The following is a 23,447-nucleotide window of genomic DNA, read 5'->3' on the forward strand; positions in this document are numbered from 1 at the left end:
GATCAATCAGTGAATAGCATGGGTCTCCGAGTCACTCTATTCTGATTACTGCTTTGGTTTTGCACTAATTATTCCTGCCTGTCTCTGGTGTTTAAGTACTACCACCTAGCTTCTGAAACCCTAAGATTCCATTATCCCTATTGTATTTAAGGATGGCAGTTGCATGGTAGCAGTTCCATGGTAGCAGTTCCCAGTGTAATTTCTGACCTACAAAGAATGACAACCAAGCTCTTAGAACAGTGCTGGAACACTCAAATTTCTCAAAGTAATAAAAAGCAGGTCCTCTAGACCCTCCTGGGGTAGGTAAAGGGTCTTATGTGACAAATCCATTATAGGATTCCTACCTCCCTAAGCCTTCTGATACCCTTCCTCTAGAGCAGACCCACACAGGTCTAGCATTTCAACTTCTTTTAGTGTAGGCCACCTTTGCATCCACATTTTAAACAGACAGAATACTTTATGACCCCTAAAGCTAAAATAAACCTAGAATCTGTGCTTAATGGACACATGAATAAATTTAGCTTGATCCAACTTTATATTCTTTTCATCATGACCCCTCCCTGAAAATTCATTCCTATATATTCCCTGTATTTCTGTATAAAAATAAGGAAAAGTCATGCAGCTATTTTGAGGTTGTGCATCTCCTCATGGGTCATACTTTGTACTTCACCCTTTAGGAGCTTTTGGAACATGAGTCTAAGTCTGGAAATGGATGCTAGGAATATATCCTAAGGAGAATCAGGGGTGCCTTGCAAAGCAACAACCTCAGACAATGGAGAGCTTGGGCAGGGGTAGAAGGGCTGTTTTTACCAGCCAAGGAAAATCCACAGAATTTAGGAATTTGATATCTCCAGCTTCATTGGAATCTGCCCAAGTTTCTGTATTCAGAATCCTATTTCTTCTCAATCAACGCTCTCACTTAAACAGAAGTCATCTTATGAGGCTGGGAATCCAATTCAAATCAGAATTCAATCACTCACTGGATGTGATACTCTGGGTTTGACTTTTGGAAATCTTGACCCTGCAGCTATAGCAGATAAAGGGTCATTTCAGGACAGATATGAAAGTTCAGGTTATTTATACAGAGATTAAGCTTAGAATTTGAAGCCTTAAGCTCAGCCTTTTCTTTCCCGACTTTCTCCAAGGCTGTTACAAGCATTCAGCCAATCCTGTTGCACTTATTGTGTTTAAAAGGTTCTAAGGTAGCAGATAAATAACTTCATCTAAAGGTTATCAAATCGTGCTACATTGCAATTCTGGAGGCTGGTCAGACAAGTTTGAAATCTATAGGGCAATCTTTCAGGAAGGGCAGGCTTGAACTCAGTCGCAGATTAACCTGCTGTCATCAGCCAGAATCTCTTCAACAGGGAAGCCTCTGCTCAGCTCTTAAGGCCTTCCAACTAGTTGACCCAGGCCCAGCATATTGTACAGGATAATCTCCCTAACTTGAAGTCAACTAATTATAGGCGTTAATCACATCTACAAATTACTTTTACAGCAACACAAATTGACTGGAAACCAGAGCGTAGACACACTAATACATCAAATACCATTATACGAGTCAGGGTAATCATGTTTTCCAATACTATAGAATACTACTGAATGAAATGCATCCATTTATCATTGATCGTATTGAAGGTCCGTAGTTTGGTGTGGAGCCAGGTAGCAGAGGATGAGAAGTAGAACAGTAGAGAAGTAGAGAAACCACTTTAGGGTTTGAGTCAGAGAAGAGGAAAAGGGCAGTGGCTAGAGGGCGGCATGAGATCAAGGGTGGTGCTTCTAAGACAGGAGACAGGCTGCTATGGCTTGAGTATGTCTCCTCCAAAGTTCACATGTTGAAACTTCATGGCCAATGTGATACTAAGGGGTGGGGACTTTAAGAGGTGACTAGATCACAAAAGGCTTCTCCTTCACGAATGGAATAAAGGCACCTCTAAAGGAGGCTTTACTTAGCATCTAGTAGCTCCTTTCCCCTCTACCTTCTGCCATGTGAGGCTACAACATTCCTCCCCTTCAGAAGATGCAGCAAAAAGGTGCCACGTTGGAAGGAGAGACACTGCCTTCCTCCTCCCTAGACACCAAATCTGCTGGTGCCTCTATCTTTGACTTCCTAGCCTCCAGAACTAAGGAAAAAAATTGAGACAGCATCTTGCCTTTTGCCCAGGCTAAAATGTAGTGGCATGATCATGGTACATGGCCTTTACCTCCTGGGCTCTAGTGATCCTCCGGCTTCAGCCTCCCAAGTAGCACATACCACTGCACCTGGATATTTCTTTTCTTTTGTAGAGCTGGGGTCTTTGTTGCCCAGGCTGGTCTTGAACTCTCAATTTTAAGCAATTCTCCCACCTCAGCCTCCCAAAGTACTAAGATTACAGGCATACACCACTGTTTGTTCTTTATAGGTTACCTATGTTCTTCATAAATTACTCAGTCTGTTATATTGTTATAGCATTCTGAATAGTCTAAAATTGGTACCAGACAAGTAGCATGTTATAACAAACACCTGGAAATACAGACACAGCTTTGGAACTGGGTAATGGGTAGCAGCTGAAACAGTTTGAGTGCTGGAAAAGGCCTGCATTGCCATGAACAGAGAAGTAAGGGGAGATTCTGGTGGCAGCTCACAGGAAAGAAGACAGCTTTCATCTCAGAGGTGATCTAAGTGGTTATGAATGGAATGCTGGTAGAAATATGGATAGTGATCACTATTTTGATGTTTCAAATGAGAAAGTACTGGAAACTGGAGGAAAGATCATCCTTGTTATATTTTGTAGCCAGGAAGTGGGCTGAATTTTGTCCATTTCCCAAGACTTTGTGGAAGGCAGAAATTAGAGCAATAAACTAGAGTATTTGATGGAAGAACTCTAAGCAGTAAAGTCTTGAAGGTGCTGCATGGCTTCTCTTAACTGCTTATGGAGAAATCTAGAAAGATGGAATTCATGATTTAAAAGAAAGCAGAATATAAAGATTTGGAAAGTTTCATCCTGGCCATGTGAAATATTTAGAGCATGGTTAGGAGAGGAAAAAAATGGTGGGGCCAAGCAATTGTTTGATAAGGAGATTAGTATGGATAGAAACCAGGTGCTGTTCATCAAGATAAAGGGAGAATGACCCGGAAGGCATTTTGGAGATTTGTGCTGCCATGCCCATCGTAGGCCCCAGGGTACCAGGGCCTTGGGGGCAGAATGGTTAAGAGAGGTACCCAGAGCACCTGTGAGACCTCAGAGCTCATTGTCCAGGGCTGTGTCAAGTCTGCTCCCTGTGTTCCAGGGCAGTGCTCCTTGACCATTTCAGCTGTGGCTCAAGCAGGCCCAGGTGCAGCTTGGGCTTACACTCTGGAGAGCACAAGCAGTGAAATTTGGCAGTGTCCATGTGGCGCTAACTCTATAGGGAGTGTAGGAGCTGTGGAGGCATAGCTACCTCCACCTAGATTTCCAAGGATGCCTCAAAAAACCTCGAAGGTGGGATCACCACTGAACGTCCTCATGCCTAGTGGAGCCATGGGGACTCTCGGCAGTGGTCCCAACCTTTGAGGATCTCCAAGGGTATTACAGAACACCCTAACTAGGAGAGTGCCTACTGGAGTCACCAGGGTGAGGCAGTCTCAGAGACCCCAGAACTGTACACTCAGTATGCAACTACAGCCTGGGAGACCTGCAGCCACTTGACTTTAACCAGGGAGCTGCTGCATGGGCTGAACCCAGAAAAGCCATGGGTCCATCGTCCCCACTCCACATCCAGTGTATCTGGAAGTCACGACATAAGAAGAGTCAGAGAAAGAAAAAGACAATGGCAAAGTCAACAAGGGTTATCAAGGTATTCCATAAAAAAAGTTTAGGATTTTATATCCTGAAAGACCTCCAGAAGCAGAGAGAAGCACACACATTTCCAAACTTGGGTTCCTCCTGACTCTCCTAGGTTCCATTAGAGCAGAGTAAGTGCCAGTGTTCCACCATCCCAAGAACAGGCCCTGCAGGCACAGTGAGAAGAATCCCAGGAGAAACCTCAGGAATAAAAATGGAGAAAGTGACACTTCAGACTGAAACTACCAGAAACATCCAGAAACGAGGCAGAAAAAAGCAGCCCAGGGACCAGAAAAGCTAATTAAACCACGGAGTGACCAGGAAATGCAGACTTTCCTGCAAGAATGGGAATTTCTTGAGCATGAAGTATACAGGGTATCACATAGTATGAAAAACAATTACCCAGTGTCTCAAGCAGAAGGATATGAAGAAGAGCTGGCAGAAACGTCTCCAGATGCTAATAAGCTTGCAGGACTTATACTTCACTATTCGTGAGGCCAACCAGAGGCCAAGGTGCCAAACCTTGCCATGTCCTCATGGAGAAGCCTGCCGGACCCATCCTGCAGACTCTGGCCAAGCAACGGATGAAAGGAGTACTCAGACACAAGTATGCAGTGAAAGAGTGGGCTAGGGGACTGCCGGCACTAGGGGCCAAAGAGTTAGCAGTGCAGATAAGCTGGAGATGCTTGTATTTATTCAGTACAGATTTAATGACAAAGGCCTGGAGCCAACACAACCTGTGAATAATTAACATTGTCATCCCACGCTTGCAGGGAGCAGTCTTGCCACAGATGACCAAAGGTCGGTTCCCGGACAACATAAGTAAACTTATCTAGATAAACTTCCCTACATTCCCTTGCACCTACTTCTTGCCCTCTGCCGCAGGGTAAGAGAATTAGCTGCCTTCAGCTTTTATTCTCTCCCAAAGCTTTGCAAAACCTTCTGGCCTTTCAAGAAGGTTTGTGTCTTTCCCTATAACTTACAACTTTTCCCACCACCCTGACTGATCTCCTACAGAGGCCCTGCACAGGATTCTGGGATACAGATGGAAGATCAGCGTCTTCTCAGGTCCTCCCTTGTGCAAATGTAGCTGACCTCACACCTCCCGAACACCAGTCCAAGGCCTGTGGCATTCCCATAGCCTTTCAGGAGCCGATGTGGACCCCAATACCTATGATCTATGTGGAAAATCCTCAGGTATCCAGATGGGAGCCCTGGAACGTGAACCCACCATGGTCAGTTCCATATATGTATCCTGCCTTTCTCTCAGCAGCCCTGGGCCCCCCACCACAGTGGTCCATCTCTACTGACTAATCCAGATCTTGAAGACAATTAGAATCTGGATCCTGATTCTATCAGAAAGACTGAAAAATATCACAATCTGTGTGTGTTGGTACATGATTCCTTCCTCTCCTCACCCAGTGCAATGAGAATAAATGTGAAATAAATGAATGACTATGACCTCAAAAAAAATATTTTTTGTCTTGTTTATGTTTTGTCCTGTTGAGTTTTATTTATTTATTTTTGAGACGGAGTCTCGCTCTGTTGCCCAGGCTGGAGTGCAGTGGCTCAATCTCCGCTCACTGCAAACTCTGCCTCCTGGGTTCACGGCATTCTCCTGCCTCAGTCTCCCAAGTAGCTGGGACCACAGGCACCCACCACCATGCCTGGCTAATTTTTTGTGTTTTTTTTTTTTTTTTTTTTTTTAGTAGAGACGGGGTTTCACCATGTTAGCCAGGATGGTCTTGATCTCCTGACCTCGTGATCCCCCTGCCTCAGCCTCCCAAAGTGCTAGGATTACAGGTGTGAGCCACTGTGCCCAGCCTGTCCTGTTGAGTTTTAGACTTACTTGGGACCTGTTAAAACCCTTTCTTACCTGTTTCTCCCTTTTAGAATAGAAATATCTGTCCTGGATATTTCCCATTGTGTTTTAGAAGTATATAATAACTTTGTTTCACAGATTTACAGCTGGAATTTTTCTCAGGATGAAACATACCTTTGAGTCTTACCATATCTGATTTATGTGATATCTAGATGAAATTCGAGACTTTACAGATGATACTAGCAAGAGTTAAGACTTTGGGGGCCATTGAGATAAATGAATGTATTTTGTATGTAGGGAGGGGACATAAATTTTGGGGACCAGGGGTAGAATACTACAGTTTAAGTATGTTCCCTCCAAAATTCACATGCTGAAACTTAATGGCCAGTATAATCGTTTACCACTGGTAAATTATTTCATCTCTCAAATGGTAGGGCATTTGAGAGATGAATAAGCCATGAGGGCTCCTCCCTCATGAATGGAGTTAAGGCTGTTATAAAGGGGCTTCCTTGTAGCATTAGGCTTTTTGTCCTTCCACCACAGGAGGACAGAGCATTCCTCCCTCCAGAAGACCAGCAACAAGGAGCCATTTTGGAAACAGAGACCAGATCCCTCACTAGTCAGCACCTTGATCTTGAACTTCACAGCCTCCAAAACTATATGAAAATAAATTTGGTTTTAAGTTACCCAGTCTGTATGTAGTACTATTATAAGAGCACAAATGGACTAAAACACCGACTTAATTATGGGCTGACAAAGAGGCAGGAGAAGCAAGGGGAACAGCTTGAAAACTTAAGGAGGCATAACTGGTAGAGTCAAGTGGTAGGTGCAGGTGTTAAGTACATGGGAAAACTTGGCCTTCAACACAAGATATCCTGAGATAATGAAAAGTAGATGTCAGGAGTCAAGTGGGGGAGAACAGGCATGGAAGTTGAGCAAGGGACATGGCAATTGGAGAAAGTTGACAGTCATTGCTGAGGTTGGGAAAGAAAAAGATAAGTGATTCATAACCACTTTACTGAACTGTTCTGAACTTTAGAGTAAAAAATACAAGGTTGCTACTTTTCTCCATTCCCTAACCTCAATCATTTTGTCAAATCTTTCCCTAGATGATTCTATAACTTTTAATATTAATAACTGAAAGTGACCTGACTATCCAATTCAATTTGAAACTGGAGTCCTCAGGTCATGTTTGAAGTAAACATAGGGGAAGGAGTTTAGCCATAAGAACTTGCCTGGGGTAGGGGGTGAAGTTAAGCATGTTCTCTCCTCCCCACTCCGAGTCTATGCTAGCATAGTCAACAGAAGGCCCTAGAGGCAAAAAGACAACTTCAGGTTGCTCAGCCGGATTGCAGTTGCAATAAAATATTTCTGCTTCTCTAGTTAGCCATTGCTACTGCCTATCCTAGAAGCCCTATTAGTGAGCTCACTGGAGAGACCTGTAGTATAGTTGCCTGCCATGCTTCACTTGACCCAGAGCTACCTCTGAACTCCCAACCATGTTCTTGCTGCCAGTTGTGCTATCGTTCACCCTCTTTCTGGGGTAAGTATATTCCATAAGAACGTAGAAGCTGGTCACTTTCCAGCAGGACAAGAGCTGGGCAGCTCCATTCTGTCCCCTTTGTCTTGCATCTTCATGCTTGTAACATTTTTACAAGATGAACAAGAATAAACATTCAGTAGAGTGTCCATTGTCAACCTAGAACCAAAATTCATGAAAATAAAACTGTGTATATGTTGGGCCAGGGTGACAGAGAATTATGGAGTGAAGATGGAAGCAAATTCATTAGTTTGAAGGAAGACATTGGTTATAACCAGTGGTTATAAAAACCAGAAAAACACTGGTTATAGAAAATGTAGGTGTAACGATCACAAGAATTGAATACATGAAGATAAGGAAACAAGGTAAGGGTCCATAATGGATGAATGGGTGAGGAACAAGTGGTGCATATACACAAGGGTTATACATGCACAATGGTGTACTATCCAACCTTTAAAAAGGGAGAAGTCTCATCAGTTGTGACAACATAGCAAGATTTCCTCCACATTCACCTAAGTGAAATAAGCCAGGCAAAGACAGACAAATACCATACCATCTCACTGATATGTAGGACGCAGTAAAATTGAACTCAGAAGTAGAAAGTAGAATCACAGGCCAGGTGCAGGAGCTTATACCTGTAACCCCAGCACTTTGGGAGGCCAAGGGGGGCAAATCACTAGAGCCCAGGGTTTCAAGACCAGCCTGGGCAACATGGTAAAACCCCATTTCTACCAAAAATAACAAAAATTAACCAGGCGTGGTGGCACGTGCCTATAATCCCAGCTACTTGGGTGGCTGAGGTGGGAGAATCGCTTGAACTTGGGAGGTGGAGGTTGTGGTGAGCCAAGATCGCACTACTATACTCCAGCCTGGGTGACAGAGATCCTATCTCAAAACAACACCACCACCACACACAAACTACAGGTACTAGAGGATAGGGTTAGGGAGGGAGGGCAAAGAGTTGTCGATCACAGGGTACAACTTTTCGGATAGGAGGAATTGGTTTTGACATCCATTGCACAGTAGGGTGACTATGGTCAGTAATGTATAACGTATTTCAAAATAACTTGTCAACTTCAAATGTCTTACCATAAAAAATGATGGGTGAGGTAACGGATATGTTCATTATCTTGGTTTAATCACGCCACACTGTATACACACACCAAAACATCACATTGTGTCCCATATACATACAACTGTCAAAAATGATATTAACTAAAAAAATAAGTGAACGAAAAGTGCAGCACCCAAAAAAAGATATTCCTGGCAGGCAGAGGTGTGCAAAAGAATGCATCTGATTGTTTCCTGACTTTTAAATGTGAGATGAAGTCAGGAAACAACAGGTGCTGGAGAGGATGTGGAGAAATAGGAACACTTTTACACTCTTGGTGGGACTGTAAACTAGTTCAACCATTGTGGAAGTCGGTGTGGCGATTCCTCAGGGATCTAGAACTAGAAATACCATTTGACCCAGCCATCCCATTACTGGGTATATACCCAAAGGATTATAAATCATGCTGCTATAAAGACACATGCACACGTATGTTTATTGCGGCACTATTCACAATAGCAAAGAGTTGGAACCAACCCAAATGTCCAACAACGATAGACTGGATTAAGAAAACGTGGCACATATACACCATGGAATACTATGCAGCCATAAAAAATGATGAGTTCATGTCCTTTGTAGGGACATGGATGAAACTGGAAATCATCATTCTCAGTAAACTATCACAAGGACAGAAAACCAAACACCACATGTTCTCACTCATAGGGAGGAATTGACAGATGGAGGCAACACATCTTGGATTTGTGGGGTGGGGAGGGAAATATTAACAAACCTGATTTTGACGTATGCCCTAAGTAAGTGATTTAATAAACAAAAAACATTATGGTCCAGAGATAAGCATTGATTTTGCTGTGGTTCTTAAACTACAGATATTTACAAATGTTTCTTTGCATCTATTCTATATTTAATAAATGCATGTTAAAAATGGAAAAAAAAGAATGCATCTGAAAACATAACATTGCAGACATTAAAAACAATGTAGTTTAAAGTGACCTTATTAATGCTTATGCTGTAATATAACAAATGAACTAGGATAGGAATTAGTACTTCTAAACCTTCCTATGTATCTTCTGTGCAGAAACAGAACTGAAATAAGCCAAAAAGTAAGGCTTAATGCATGACTTCTAATCTAGCAAAATATTTGACCCATGCAATGGAGAGCAAGAAGAGTGGTAGAAGCATAGTAAATGGAATAATATGAAATGGCTAAAGTGATTCTATACATGTAGTTTGGTTAGACTGACTGTAGCATAGTTGACACCCCATCTGTATCACCTCAGTCTTGCCAAATTCAGTGCGCCTCAGCCTGCATGTCTTCACCTGAGGTTCTCTCAGGCAACAATGCAGTTGTGGCAAGTTAATATATATTAGGAAATCAACACTACATTGTAACAACCCTTTAATAATAGGTGATGTATGTCAGTAGATAAATATCCCAGATCCCCTGACTCTCAGGCTGGGACCATTCTGAAGTGTGTATCTACTCTGGCCACCAGACCCTCCCCAGCAGAATTCCCCTTAGTTGTTCTCAGGATGACAAACTTGGTAATGCACCATTTTAGAAGAATGTATCAGTAAAAGATTGGGGAGTTGAGACAGAGGAAAGGCAGCTGATAAACCACTGATGTTTGAAAACCTGCCTCAAGGTCTCATTCTGGGGCTACCCAAACTAAGGCAATTCTTTCCAGAAGTGATCTCAGGAATGAGATTTTAGGAAGGAATTCTGGGATAGAATCACTTGCTAGCCAGGTAGCAAAGGGGCTCTATTACTGGTAGAAAGAAGGGCAGAACCCTAGCATGCTCTAGCTTCGCAAGTACTAAGAGAATTGGGGTGGAAATAGAATGGCACCTAGTATAAGGTTAGAGCAGGATCCCTAGTCTTGAAACATGGTGTCTTCCAATCTAAAGCAGCTTACTAGGCCCTGTGCTTCTTCTTTACAACAGGCAACACTTTGTCTTTCATGTTGGAAGGTATAAAGGTATATCCTGGAACACCGTTTGCTACTGGGCCCTGAAAACCTCCCTAGAGGGATAAGTCCATGAACTTCCATAGGCTATCTCTCTACATCTAAGTCACTTGTACGTTACCAAGACCTCCAGCATGCTAGCCACCTTTTGCCTATCCTGTCCAGTGTGATGTTCTGTGGGATGTCCAAGTGGTCCAGATCTCTTCAGACTGCATTATGACAGAAGCAGGAGCAGTAACAAAAGGCACAACTGTCCCTGTAGAGTTTTCTATTGCACATTAGTGTGGACCATTTCTTTTCTGGTCAGAAAAAAAATGCAGTTTATCTATGGGTGCCTATCACATAGCTAAGGCAGCCTTACTCTGTTCTAGCAATAACAGCACACCTGGAACAGCAGCTACAATTCAGGCTGCTTGACTGCATTTACAGTGGCCTGTTCTCATCCTCCAGGGTTTATCTCAGTTCTGCAGGGGCCAGGCTGGTAAATGAAAAGGAACTGTGATAGGAACCACCAATCTCATGTTATTTGGATCCTTATGAGTGACACTGATTTTAACCAGCCCTTTTCAGTGTAACAGTTTAAACATCTTCTACTTGGCCTGTAGGTAAGTGCTATTATAGCAGAAAAGGCCAAGAACACTCAAAGTGAGAGGTGTTCCAGGCACCAAGGATGTCCATTCCAATATATTCTGGGACTTGGGAAGTCATCACCAGGCTGGATGCAATGGGCCTATAACCTGCTGCACTTTGGTCATGACTCTGTTCATAATCTGGCCATAGTACATGCCTACTTTATCATGGGGGCCAGGATGACACTATGGATCTCCAATATCAATGGTACATAGCCAATAAAAGAATTAGGACTATTTCCCTTGTGCTTCTCAAATATGCTATGTTATACTAATGAATGCACTTCATTCTACCAGTATACCATCCTAATTTATCACTGGGGAGACCATTTAACAACTGGACTGCTATCTGTGGAGGGTTGTTTGTGTTCCACCTGCCACCAATAAGGTCTTCAGAGTCAGGTGGACAGCCAAGAATCCAGCCTAAATCAAGTACCGTAGTATTACCTGCTTTCTTGGACCACTTCTGACACCAGCTGCCTCAGGCTGGCTTCTTCAAAAGCAGATGTTAAGAATTTGGCATGCAAAGTATTTATTTGGGAAGAATATTTATGGGAGAGGGAGGTAGCAGGATTGGTCATAGGAGAAATCAACTGCAATAGAGAGCTAAGAAGCTCACCCAACACTAGAGAGTTCTGGAGAATTAACCCATTAGAGTTGTTCCACACTGGGCCAACATGGGTGGGCCTTTACACTTCCAACATAGTCATTAGATGAAGAAAGGCATGTTCTTGGGTGAATTGAAAGCAGATAGCTGAAGGCTGTATACGGACAACACTCCCAGTAGCTGGGTCAAGTCACTCCTCCAAAGGGAATCTGAAATATTCTCAAAGACACCTGGTATGAGCCTTAGTGCCCCCACAGGATGGCTCCTTTAAGCATGGGAGAAGTTGTTGCCAAGGCATTTCTGGAATTTCCACCTTATTTACTGGAGGTTGAGTATTGTAGTCAAAAGGCTCAGAGTTGGGCAAGCTAGAATGAATTTAAGACTAGATAATTCATCATGCATTTATGTTCCCTGGGAGTGCCTGGAAGATACAACCTTCACCAAGGTAGTAAGTGTATTAGCAGGAGTAGCACTGGCATCTTTGAGATTTTCACCATGGCTGTCTTACAAAGTCCCGGGTTGATGGCAAGACAGCGTTATGAAAACGGGGCTTTCTCATATATGTAAGGTGGGCTCCTGGAATAGCAGCAAGAGGGCAGCATTTAGCTGGCAGAAGCTAAGTGGATGTGGTTACTATGATAGGCAGCAAAGCTGCAATGGCTGTTGGAGCTCCAACCCACAGGATTTTTGGCAATTCCCAATAAACCAATGTTACTAAGGATAAAACAGATGGACAGCCAATGACCTGTATAATCAATGATCAATACAAGAATAGCAACATGCAAATGTCAGCTGTTCATTTTCTACACTTCAGCTACTTATTAGACATAGAGCTTATTAATCAAATGGGCTACCAACACCCTGGACAAGGATTGAAGGACTAGCTGTACACTTGCCATGGTGTGGGATCCCTCTAAAGGGTACAAAGTCATTAACCAGATTAATTGTGCCATGGGAAAAGGAAAATATCCAGCTCATTTGAAGGCTGTTAGAGGATCTGAGTGATAATGGTACAGGACACTCAAAATGCCAACATGACTTCCCTGATAAAGTGGCCAGAAAACATACTCAAAAATCTCCCTAAATTGATCAGATTCAAGCTATTTCAGAAATACCAGCAGACCTTGTTTATGGAATTGGCAAACTGACTCTTCGGAAGTAATGGAAGATGATATATCCATTAAAAATGAAACAATCCAACTGCTTTTCTATACTGCTTTCTCTATAAATATTTTAAATCCTTCTTTACCTTGCTGCTCTGTGACCAATTGTGCAAATTATCTACAAACTGCACCATATGTGGCCATTTGCCCTCTTGTTTCCAGTGGGGTTAAAGAGGAGGGACCCAGGTGATTAGTGGGGGACTAGTCCCCCATTTCCTCACAGCCTCAGCTGAGCATTGAACAGATAAAATAAATTAAATGCCATTAGTGTCTCAGCAGATATTAAAATAACTCTTTTGGGAGAAATAAGACTTTTCCCACTTCCTGTTTTCTGCTTGAGATTTTTGTTCAATAGTGGTCATTTTCAATCACATAGCATTCACTGAAATGTGACCCAACTGAAGATGTAGATTAATTCCTGGGGCCAATTTTTAGAAATAAGACAATGATTTCCTAACTAACATTTGTCTACATAATTTGTGACCTTAAAGAACTAATACTAGGCCCTCAGTGATTCTTGTTCTGAGACTGATTTCTCACGGCTAATTCTAATTAATAATTTACTGCAATAAAAATGTATCATAGTGATACTTTTAGAGATGTAAAATAAGCAGGGAGTTACTTTTTGTAGTTGTCTTTAAATGGTAAGACAATATCACTTTCGATAAATCCAACATCCCTTCACAATGAAGGCCCTCAAGGCACTGAAGGAACAGACCTCAAAAAATAAGCCATTATGACACACCCACAACCAAACTGAATGGGAAAAAGCTGAAAGCATCCTTCTTGAGAATCAGAAGGCAGCAAAGATGCCCACACACTTACCACTTCTACTCGACATAGTACTAGAAGTCCTGGGCAGAGCAATCAGGCACGAGAAAGAAATAAAGGGTATCCAAATAGGAAAAGAGGAAGTCAGATTCTCTTCACTGACAATATGGTTTTCTACCTGGAAAACCCTAAGGATTCTGACAAAGGACTTCTAGACCTAAGTGACTTCAGTAAATTCTCAGGTTCCAAAAAAGAAAAAAACAATGTGTAAAAATCAGTAGCATTTCTATACAGCAGTAACATTTAAGCTGAGAGCTAAGTCAAAAATACAATCCCATCTACAATATACACATACAGAAAAGATACTAGAATACACCTAACCATGGAGGCTAAAGATCTAAGGAAAACTACAAAACATTGCTGAAAGAAATCATGGATGACACAGACAGAAAAACGTTCAATGCTCATGGATTTGAAGAATGTGTTAAGATGGCCATACTGCCCAAGTGGTCTGCAGATTTAATGCTATTCCTATCAAACTACCAACATTTTTCACAGACTCATAAAAACCTATTCAAATTTGCATACAACTAAAACGAGCTTGAATTGCCAAAGCAATCCTAAGCAAAAAGAACTAAGCCAGAAGCATCGCACTACCCAACTTCAAGCTATACTACAAGGCTACAGTCACCAAAACAGCATGGTACTGACACAGAAACAGACACATAGACCAATGGAACAGATTTGAGAACCCAGAAATAAAGCTATACCTCTACAGCTATTTGATCTTTGACAAAGCCAAGAAAAATAAGCAAAGGGGAAAGGACTCCCTACTCAATAAATGGTGCTGGGATGGTTGGTTAGCCATATACAGAAGAATGAAACTGGACCCCCACCCTTTACCACGTACAAAAATTAGCTCAACATAGATTAAACATTTAAACATAAGACCGCAAACTATAAGAATCCTAGAGAAGATATAGGAAGCCATTTGTCAGAGCCATTCTGGACATAGGCTCTGACAAAGATTTCATGATGACTCCAAAAGTAATTGCAACAAAAACAAAAATTGACAAGCAGGACCTAATTAAACAAGAGCTTCTGCACAGCAAAAGAAACTGAGCAGAGAGACAACCTACAGAAAGGGAGAAAGTGTTTGAAAACTATGGAGATTAGACCTTTGTCAAAGCAAAGCCTAAGAAACTTAAATCAATAAGCAAAAAATAAGCCCATAAAAAGTAGGCAAAAGACAGACTTCTCAAAAACCACACAAGTGGCCAAGTACCCACATAAAAAGTGTTCAAAATCCCTTATCAAATATAAATGCACATCAAAACCACAATGAGATACCATCTCAGAGTCAGAATGGCTATTAAGTCACTAACAGATGTTGGCAAGTTTATAAAGACAAGAAAATGTTTATACACTATTGGTGGGAATGTAAATTAGTTCAGACACTAAGGGAAGCAGTTTGCAGATTTCTCAAAGAACTTAGAACTATCATTTGACACAGCAATCCTATTACTGGATATGTATCCACAAGAAATTCTACCAAAAAGACACATGCACCCATGTTCATCACTGCACTATTTACAGTAGCAAAGAAATGGAGTCAATCTAGGTGCTCCTCAGTAGTGGCTTGTATAAAGAAAATGTGGTACGTGTGTACCACAGAATACTATGCAGCCATTAAAAACAAAATCAGGTCCTTTACAGCAGAATGCTTGCAGTTGGAGGCCATTATCCTAAGCAAATTAATGCAGGAATAGAACAAGTATCACATATTCTCCGTTGTAAGTGGGTGCTAAACCCTGAGTATTCATAGACATAAAGATGGCAACAATAGACACTGGGGATGAAAAGGGGGAGGGAAGAAAAGAGGGGGGCAGGAGGTGAAAAGCAACTGGGCACTATGCTCATTGCCTGAGCGATGGGATCAATCATTCCCCAAACCTCAGTATCACACGATCTCTCCAGGTAGCAAAACTACACATGTACCCCCTGAATCTAAAGTTATTTTTGAAACGGTAAGCTAATAGTATGATTATAGTTCTACAAATACTATTTAACATAGGAAAAATATGAGTATGCTTTGTTATAATGTGCTGATGTTGACAAGACTATTCAATATTTCTTTATTATAAGAAAAGTAGCCTAGAGAAATACCAAAATTTGTTGCCATTATTGTATATATTCCTAAATTTAGTCCTGTGAGTTTAAGAGCCGGTAAAACATAAAAGCTGTGTCTTACAGATGTGTCAATTTGGTCTGACCTTTCCAGATTTGCCCAGCCCTACCTGCCTCTTGGCCCTTGGCTGCTTGCTCAGTGGGGAACCCCAGCCTCAACCATCACCACCCCCACCCTGCCACCCGCAACCCCCCCATCTCTGGCTTTGCCAGCAACCTATGCTTCCCCCAGGAAGATGACTGCACTCTGGCACTGTCTCCATGGTCCAGCTGTGATAGGCGACATCTCAAAGTCAGCCTCAGCTACAGAGAGCCGGTGGGGATACAGCCTACATCTGATATCTGAGCAAGGTAGCCTAGAGAGGCCCAACCATCACAGACACTGAGGAGCAATACTAGCTCTGGAACTCTCTACCACATTAGTGAAAACTTTGGGGTGCCCAGATCACAGCTGACCTCTTCTCTAATTCTGCCTTCTTCCCCTCCCTTCCATAGGCAGCCATTCCTTATAGACAATCTCATACTTCAAACTCCATTTCAGCAAGGACATTTTATGGAGCTAAGGCTGAGAGATGCATCCTGTACAATCAAAGAGAATATGCCCCATTTGGTGTCAACCCCTTTCTGCTTTCCTTCTTTCCGTAACTCAAAGAAAGCAAAAAGCAGGACAGAAGACACAAAGACAGTAGGTTGACACTCATGATTTCTAGTATTTCTAGTTAAAGAACACTGTCAGACTGGATTTTTAAGTGCTATATATGTTTCCAATTTCTTAAGTATATCACTTTGAGTAAGAAGATAGGAGAACAGATACGAATAGTGTATCAAAAGAGCTGGTAGAGTTACCAAAATGATTATCTGAAATAAAGTCACCAACTAATTTTGGCAAATATAAATTCATCAGAAACAAGCTTCTATGAATCTGATAACCTTAACGTGTATGTGAAAGGTCACAACTGCAAGGAGAAATTTAGCAGGCCAAGACAGCAGTGTTCCCCTCCAAATATTTAAAGTGTTTTTATTTGACCTGCACAGGAAGCAAGCAGCTGAGCGTCTTCTGGTAACTGAGCAGCTGCAGTCGTATAACTCTTTCCTGCCTCACTTTAATTCCCTCGCTCTTGCAGCCCTGGGTTTGCAGCCTCCTTTCCCCAGTACACAAATGCTTCTATATTTTGTTTCAGGATCTGTCTTCTAGGAATCCCAGGCACACAATCACAGCAGGTACATGTATTATGTCATAAGGTCCCTTTGAAAAGAGGCAAAACTTTCTATATGTTTTCTGTCCTGAGATTTTTTTTTTGGTAGTAAACAGTCACTACCAGTCACATAGCATTCACTGAAATGTGACCCAACTGAAGATGTAGATCAATTCTTATAGCTAATTTTGAGTGTCGTAGTGTAGGAAAGTAATTCCTTGGAAATAAAGTGATTTTCCAAATAACCACTTTTCTATAATTTGTGACCTTAAAGAGCTTACACTGGTCCTCAGAGATCCTTGTTCTGATACTGCTTTAGTTTTCTGTTTATTCTAACTCATCAGTGAAAGTATGAGTATGCTTTGTTAGAATGTGCTAATGTTAAGGCTTGATATGACTATCAAGAGACAATTAGTGTAGAATATTCATAGTTATAGCCATTATCATAGGTATATATATATATATGCCCGTGAGCTTTGTAAAAGTTATGGTTTGAGAAGTATGTCAATTTTTATGCATCTCTAAAGTCAGTTTAGCCCTCCCTGCCTCTCAGCTGCATGCTCAGTGGAGATCCCTGGCCTCAACCATCATCTCACTAAGGTCATGTGCCTCCGTTACCACTGGGACTCTTGCAGACCATACACCGTGGGGTGTGAGAGCTGACTTTTTCAACAGCTGCTTGGAAGGCACAAGTGACAACTATCTGGAAGTGCAGGGAATTTCATGCACAGGGGAAGGAGGACAAGGATGCTGACAGTTAGATTCTGTGCCCTCCATCCCCTCAGACAGGCCATGAGAGCCATACTACTTTAAAGCCACTGGAGTAGATATGCAAAAGGATACCTTGCACCCCAAACTCCATGGAAGCAATGACTGAGAGCCCAAGCTGTGAGAGAGGTCCCACATGATCAAGGAGAACATGGTCCTTTTGGTAGCAGCCCCTTACTGCTTTCCCTCTTTCCATAACTTGAGGAATATAGTTGAAGCACAAAAATAGAACAGAAGTCACAAAACAGTGGATTGACACTTGTGATTTCTAATCTTCTGAAGACAGGGTCTCACTTCGTCACCCAGGCTGGAGTGGAGTGGCCCGATCTTGGCTCACCACAGCCTCCACCTCCTGCATATTGGCCGAAATCACAGTTACTTTCGCAACCTAATAGGAACCTTAAGAAGTACATGGAAGTTCACAACTGCAAGAATTTCAGCAGTCTACTACACTGCAGTGTTCTCCAGCAGATGTTGTTACATTATTTTTACTTGGCCTGCAGAGGAAGCAAGCAGCTGTGTGTTTTCCAGTAAAGTGGTGCACAGCTGAAGTCACCACAGTTTTCCTGCCTCACTTCATTCTCTTACTCTGGCTGTCCTGTATACTGCCTTCCTCAAAAGATTATACAAATGCATGTAAGCTTTCTCAAGATCTTTCAGAGATCCCAGGTAAGTAATCTCAAACACCCAAGTCCTGTTTCTAAGCAATAATGTGGTTGCACTCTTAGTGATAATATTCCATGCACTACTATGTGACTGCTGTACCCAATAAGCAACATATCGAACATTGACAGAGTCAGGCCAGCATGAGCCCAGGCACTGAGGTACAGTGAACTATAAATCTCTGCCTGCAGTTTGAACTCAAATGCGGATACAAACAGGCATAAGTACTATGAAGAAAACAAAGTAGGATGTGGAGTGGGTTTGTGATAGGGAAAGCAGCAGTCCTGTTTTCATTAAGGTTGCCAGTGCATACAGCACATCTTTGATTTGCTCTAATCTGCCATTAACTGAGATTGTTGTGAAACTGGCCGAATTTTCCCAGATAACTGATACCTACGTGTTTTTTTGAATAGACATAAAAATTGACCCTCCAGTCTTAAACCTTGAGAAACTTACCTTTGTCTTGTCTGAGTTCCCTCCTTAGGAAACCAACTATCAGACAAGAAAAGTGAGCTCCTAAAAAAGGAAGTCTCCCTGCTGACATCACCTGGGGTAAAGTCGGTCTTCCCTGGCAATACTCATTGTCTCAGTAATTGGCTTTCTGTGTGGAAAGCAACCAGACCTAGGCAGAACCCCTGGCATTCAGCAACAGTTGCATGACCACATTTTGTAACACTGACTTTCCTTTATCCTTATTTTACTTGGGGCACTCAGATTTTGTGCACACAGGTGGTATGTGTAGAGTCTACATGTGCAGGTTAAGCTTTAGACCACAAGAACAAGTAAGGAGCTTTTGCCACTACTTTTCAGTGTAAAATGTCCATGGTATAGAACACACATACAGTTGTATTTGAATGTGGGTTGAGACTAATGTATATGAATTACTCATTAGAGTCATTCATTATCCAGTCACAAAATAAATTCTTACAGATCCCTAAACAAAAGCTCAGGTTCTTTGGCTATCCTAGTAGTTTCCTTCCAGCATATAATAGGGTCCAGTCTCACATTTAGATAATTTTTCAGCCACAGGGTCAAGAGAATGTCCAGTTAGGGCAAGCTTGCAAGTTTTGGCCCACAGAAATAGTTTTTCTGCCATTCTTCCTTAAGCACATATATCTTCTGGAAAAAAATATAGTTTATTCCATTCGAAGTGATTTCCCATGCATTCTGTTGCTCAACTCTTGTAGATGAAATGTGATGCCTGACAAAGATCAGGAAACAGGTTTAGAGAAAGAAACAGACTCCCTCTCAAGCTAGTAGGCAGACTCTTCTTATTGGGACATTGCTTACACAAGGAAGAAAAAGATACTTGCACATGCATGTTTATAGCAACATAATTTGCAACTGCAAAAAATGTGGAACCAACCCAAATGCCCATCAATCAATGAATGAATAAAGAAACTGTAGCAGGTATATATATACACACATACATACACACCATGGAATACTACTCAGCCATAAAAAGGAATGAATTAATGGCATACACAGCAACCTGGATGGGATTGGAGACTATTCTAAGTGAATTCAGGAATGGAAAGCAAACATCATATGTTCTCATAAGTGGGAGCTAAGCTATAAGCATAACAATGACACATTGGACTTTAGGGACTCAGGGAGAAAGGATGCGAAGGGGTGAGGGATAAAAGACTACGAATCAGGTTCAGGTTCAGTGTGTATTGCTCGGGTGATGGATGCAGCAAAATCTCACGAGTCACCACTAAAGAACTTACTTGTAACCAAATACCACCTGTTCCCTGAAAACCTACGGAAATTAAAAATTTTCAAGAAATACAAGAGGAGGAAAAACTTCCAGTTATAGTATTTTCATGCAGAAATGCAGGCAATAGCCAATAGGCTAAGTATTTGTTTTGACAAATGAACTATTGAGAAACATACCAGTTTATGTCACATATTCACACCAACTGGAAAGACTCCACCAAGGAAAAGTACTTAACCCCTAGGTTATAGATTCTACTCATTACAGATGCAAAGGTAAGTAGCTGTGTATTTCATCACACCTAATCCATAAGGACTAAGGCTTGAAATCAAGTTATACCACCTGGGAAAGACATTGGTTTGTGCTATCACTCCTCAGCCCAAACCTGACGGGCATCAATCCTGCCTCCTTGCCTGAATTTTTGGAACATGGAATTTGAGCATTCATGGGCATTGCTGATGAGAACCTGGAATATTCTAGGGTCAGCCTGCTTTCAACTTCTATTAAGTGAGAAACAATGCTTCAAGAATTTCATTATCAAGTAATCAAATATTTTCTTCAACCCCTTAATCAAAAGGACCCCTTATCAAAAGGGTCCACATATGTCAGTGAATCCAAGTTTAGGTTGTTCAGGAATTTATAAGCTTTTGTCAGAAAAAAAATATTTTGGGATTAGGAGAGAGACAAACTTGTATTCCAAATGCTGAGGACACTATTTTCAATTCAAAAGCATCTTACCTAGACTCTGGTTTCAGCAGCCATAAAAATGCCAACTTTGGGAAAAATAATTAACAACTTGAGCTAGTTCACTGTGAATCTACCTTAAGTGGAGCAATACATGGCCCAAGAAGAGAATGTATACTGATCTCTCAGCAGGGACTGATGGCCTAGTCATCTGGTCAGTAGCCTGGATGGGAAGGACTAGAGACAAGAAAGTCTATAGGACATGCATGTGAAAGACATGTAGATTTCATGTCAGATGTTAATCAATACCCACTACAGAGCATCAATCACAGAAGATTCAATGAACAACCAGACAAAATAGCCTTTCCAGTTGTCAGCCAATGTTTGTCAGACAATGGGAAAATGACAATGATCATGGTGGCTGAGATTGAGGCTACTTAGGTACCCAACATTGGACTGTATTTCCTAGAGACAACCTAGCTACTGCTATGGCTGAATGCCCAGCCTGTTGTGAGACAAGTGTTGAATCCCAATACAGCACTATTTAAGAAGACTTGCCACTTGTCAAGTTGACTACGTTGAGCTGCTTCCATTCACAGGAATATGTTTTGGTATAGGTTTGTCTTTCCTGCTTGCAGATTCTTAACCACAACCACTGTCTGGAGACATTTGCATGACATCATTCACAGATGTGGAATCATACCTAGCAAAGGATCTTATGAATGGACTGAGGTCATAGAAGTTACAGAGTGGGCCCCTGTTCATGAGGTCAACTGGTCATATTACCACCATTCAGAAGCATGTAGCCTCAGTGTTGGAAGAGCCTTCAGAAAACACAGCAGAAGCATTAATCCAGGTAAACATGCTAAATGTGTGGAGTGCCCTAGTTCATGATGCAGCAGTATATTACAGAAGCACCTATAGAGCCCTGTATCCCCAGTGGGAAGACAGCACTGGTGCAGTGTGTTCCCCTACAGTCACCTGAATCCTGTTAAACTCTTCCATTCACTAAAAGCAAGAACATTTAATAAGCTGTTCTGATGCAGGGCCCAACATTTAGAAGAATGACCCCATTTTCCATAGCTCTGAATGAGCCACTAGTCACTTAGAGTCTTCCTCATGGCAGGGATAAGTGACCGATCAGTAAGAGATTGTGCTATCTTACACTCTGAGAGCAGTAAGAATATGGATGAAACCTAGGTGATACACTTCAGTATCTCCTCATACTTTTCTTGCCCTTATTGTAACCCCAACATTCAGCAGCCCTTTCTTGAGAAGCACATGATCACTAGGGTTCAGACACTTTAAGATGAAGGTTTGGGTCACATCATCAGGTAAGCACTAAACCTCAGCTAAAGGCAAAGCAGGGTAGATGGTAAAGGAGGCAGAAGATGAGTATCTGTTGTGACCCCAGATCAGCTTCAGTGGCAGGAGCTTTATTTCATCTTAGTAGTATCCTCTTGAAATTCTTCTCAGGAAGGGTGTCCTATAGGACAAGGAATCACTGTTCTGAACTCTGCAAAGTAGTAAGTCTGCACAACAAGGGCTAACTGTAGGGGCTATTAGAATGCTATACTTCCACTGCCTCATTCTGCCTGAACGCAACCAGGCTGCTAAGGCCGCCTCATTTAGGACACTCATGACTCCTCTGATGGGCAATTTGGGCTCTGGTATTTGTCCTCAGCCTTCCCAGAACACTTAGTATTGCACCTCGGTCTAAGGTGCTTCCTAACAAACATCTTTCTTCTCTTTCCTTAACAAGGCCAGACCTACACTGTGATCTGATCTTCTCCCAGACTCTTCTAAGCTCCTTCCTTAATTTCCCTCACAGCACTTTCTTCTTACCTCTGGATCTCTTGAACATCTAGTTCTACCCTGACATCTACACGTAAGAGGACAAAAGCCAGCATAGAGTAGTTTCAAATGAAACTTCATCCTATAATTCAGATGTGGAAGCAATCTTGCACATCCCTGTAGACACAGACTACTCCATTCAGAGGAAATGGAGTAGCAAAAAATACCATCTAAGTCAGAAGAGGTGACTGGGACCATTCCTGCATTACCCTAACTATGGTTATTAACTTGATTCCATATCAATGTGATGTCTGAGGTATATGGATCTCCCCTTCTAAAACTCCCTACTACTACCAGTATTTCAAAGTATGTCAAGTTGTCACCTCCCATTTGCTCTGGGCCAATTTTGGATTCCTAGTTATGGCCTTATGTTCTACTACAAGCAGTATCTTTCTACTCTTGACCCAAGTGAACTTGTGACTTTCCTGGGCAAAGCTCTCTTATGGCTCCCATTGATGTCTCACAAAGCAGCTCATCAAGGACGATCCAAAATTAAGTGGCCCAAGGAATCCAGGCTGACCAATGAGGCCAGAATTCATTTATTTTGATTGGAGGCTCCCTGGATTTACTGACTCACTAGGATACAGGCAACTCGCTTGCACAAGGGTTTGTTATTAACCATGACACCACTGAGCTAGTCCTTCATTTTGTATTTTATTTCATTTAAAGCCTCTTCTTTGCTTTAACTAGCATCATTTCTGGACAGTAGTCCCACATATGGTAGGGGATACCTAACTTTTTATGCATGCATTAGTCATGACTTTAAGAGCACTATCTTGCCTTTATAAAGTGGCATATATGCTAGTTTTATTAAAAACAAGATAGCCACATGGGTATGAAATAATTTCATTATATTGGCCTTGGCATAAGCTTTCTGGATCCCTTTAGGAAACTACCTTCTCCCATTTTAAAATGCATAGTCTGAGAAACCTGAATTATTCAATTCACTCTAACTTCATTAACCTTGCAAATAGAGGAAACCCATTTACTCTAATACCTACATTAGT

General features: G+C 41.8%; 1 pseudogene; it reads left to right on the top strand.

The window, feature by feature from the left end:
* Positions 1–4,017: 4,017 nt before the first annotated feature.
* LOC131381554 (putative uncharacterized protein MSANTD5) lies at positions 4,018–5,117 on the top strand (annotated as a pseudogene).
* Positions 5,118–23,447: the final 18,330 nt, after the last annotated feature.

Source organism: Hylobates moloch, unplaced genomic scaffold (assembly GCF_009828535.3).
Source record: "Hylobates moloch isolate HMO894 unplaced genomic scaffold, HMol_V3 SCAFFOLD_2, whole genome shotgun sequence".
Taxonomy (NCBI): domain Eukaryota; kingdom Metazoa; phylum Chordata; class Mammalia; order Primates; family Hylobatidae; genus Hylobates; species Hylobates moloch.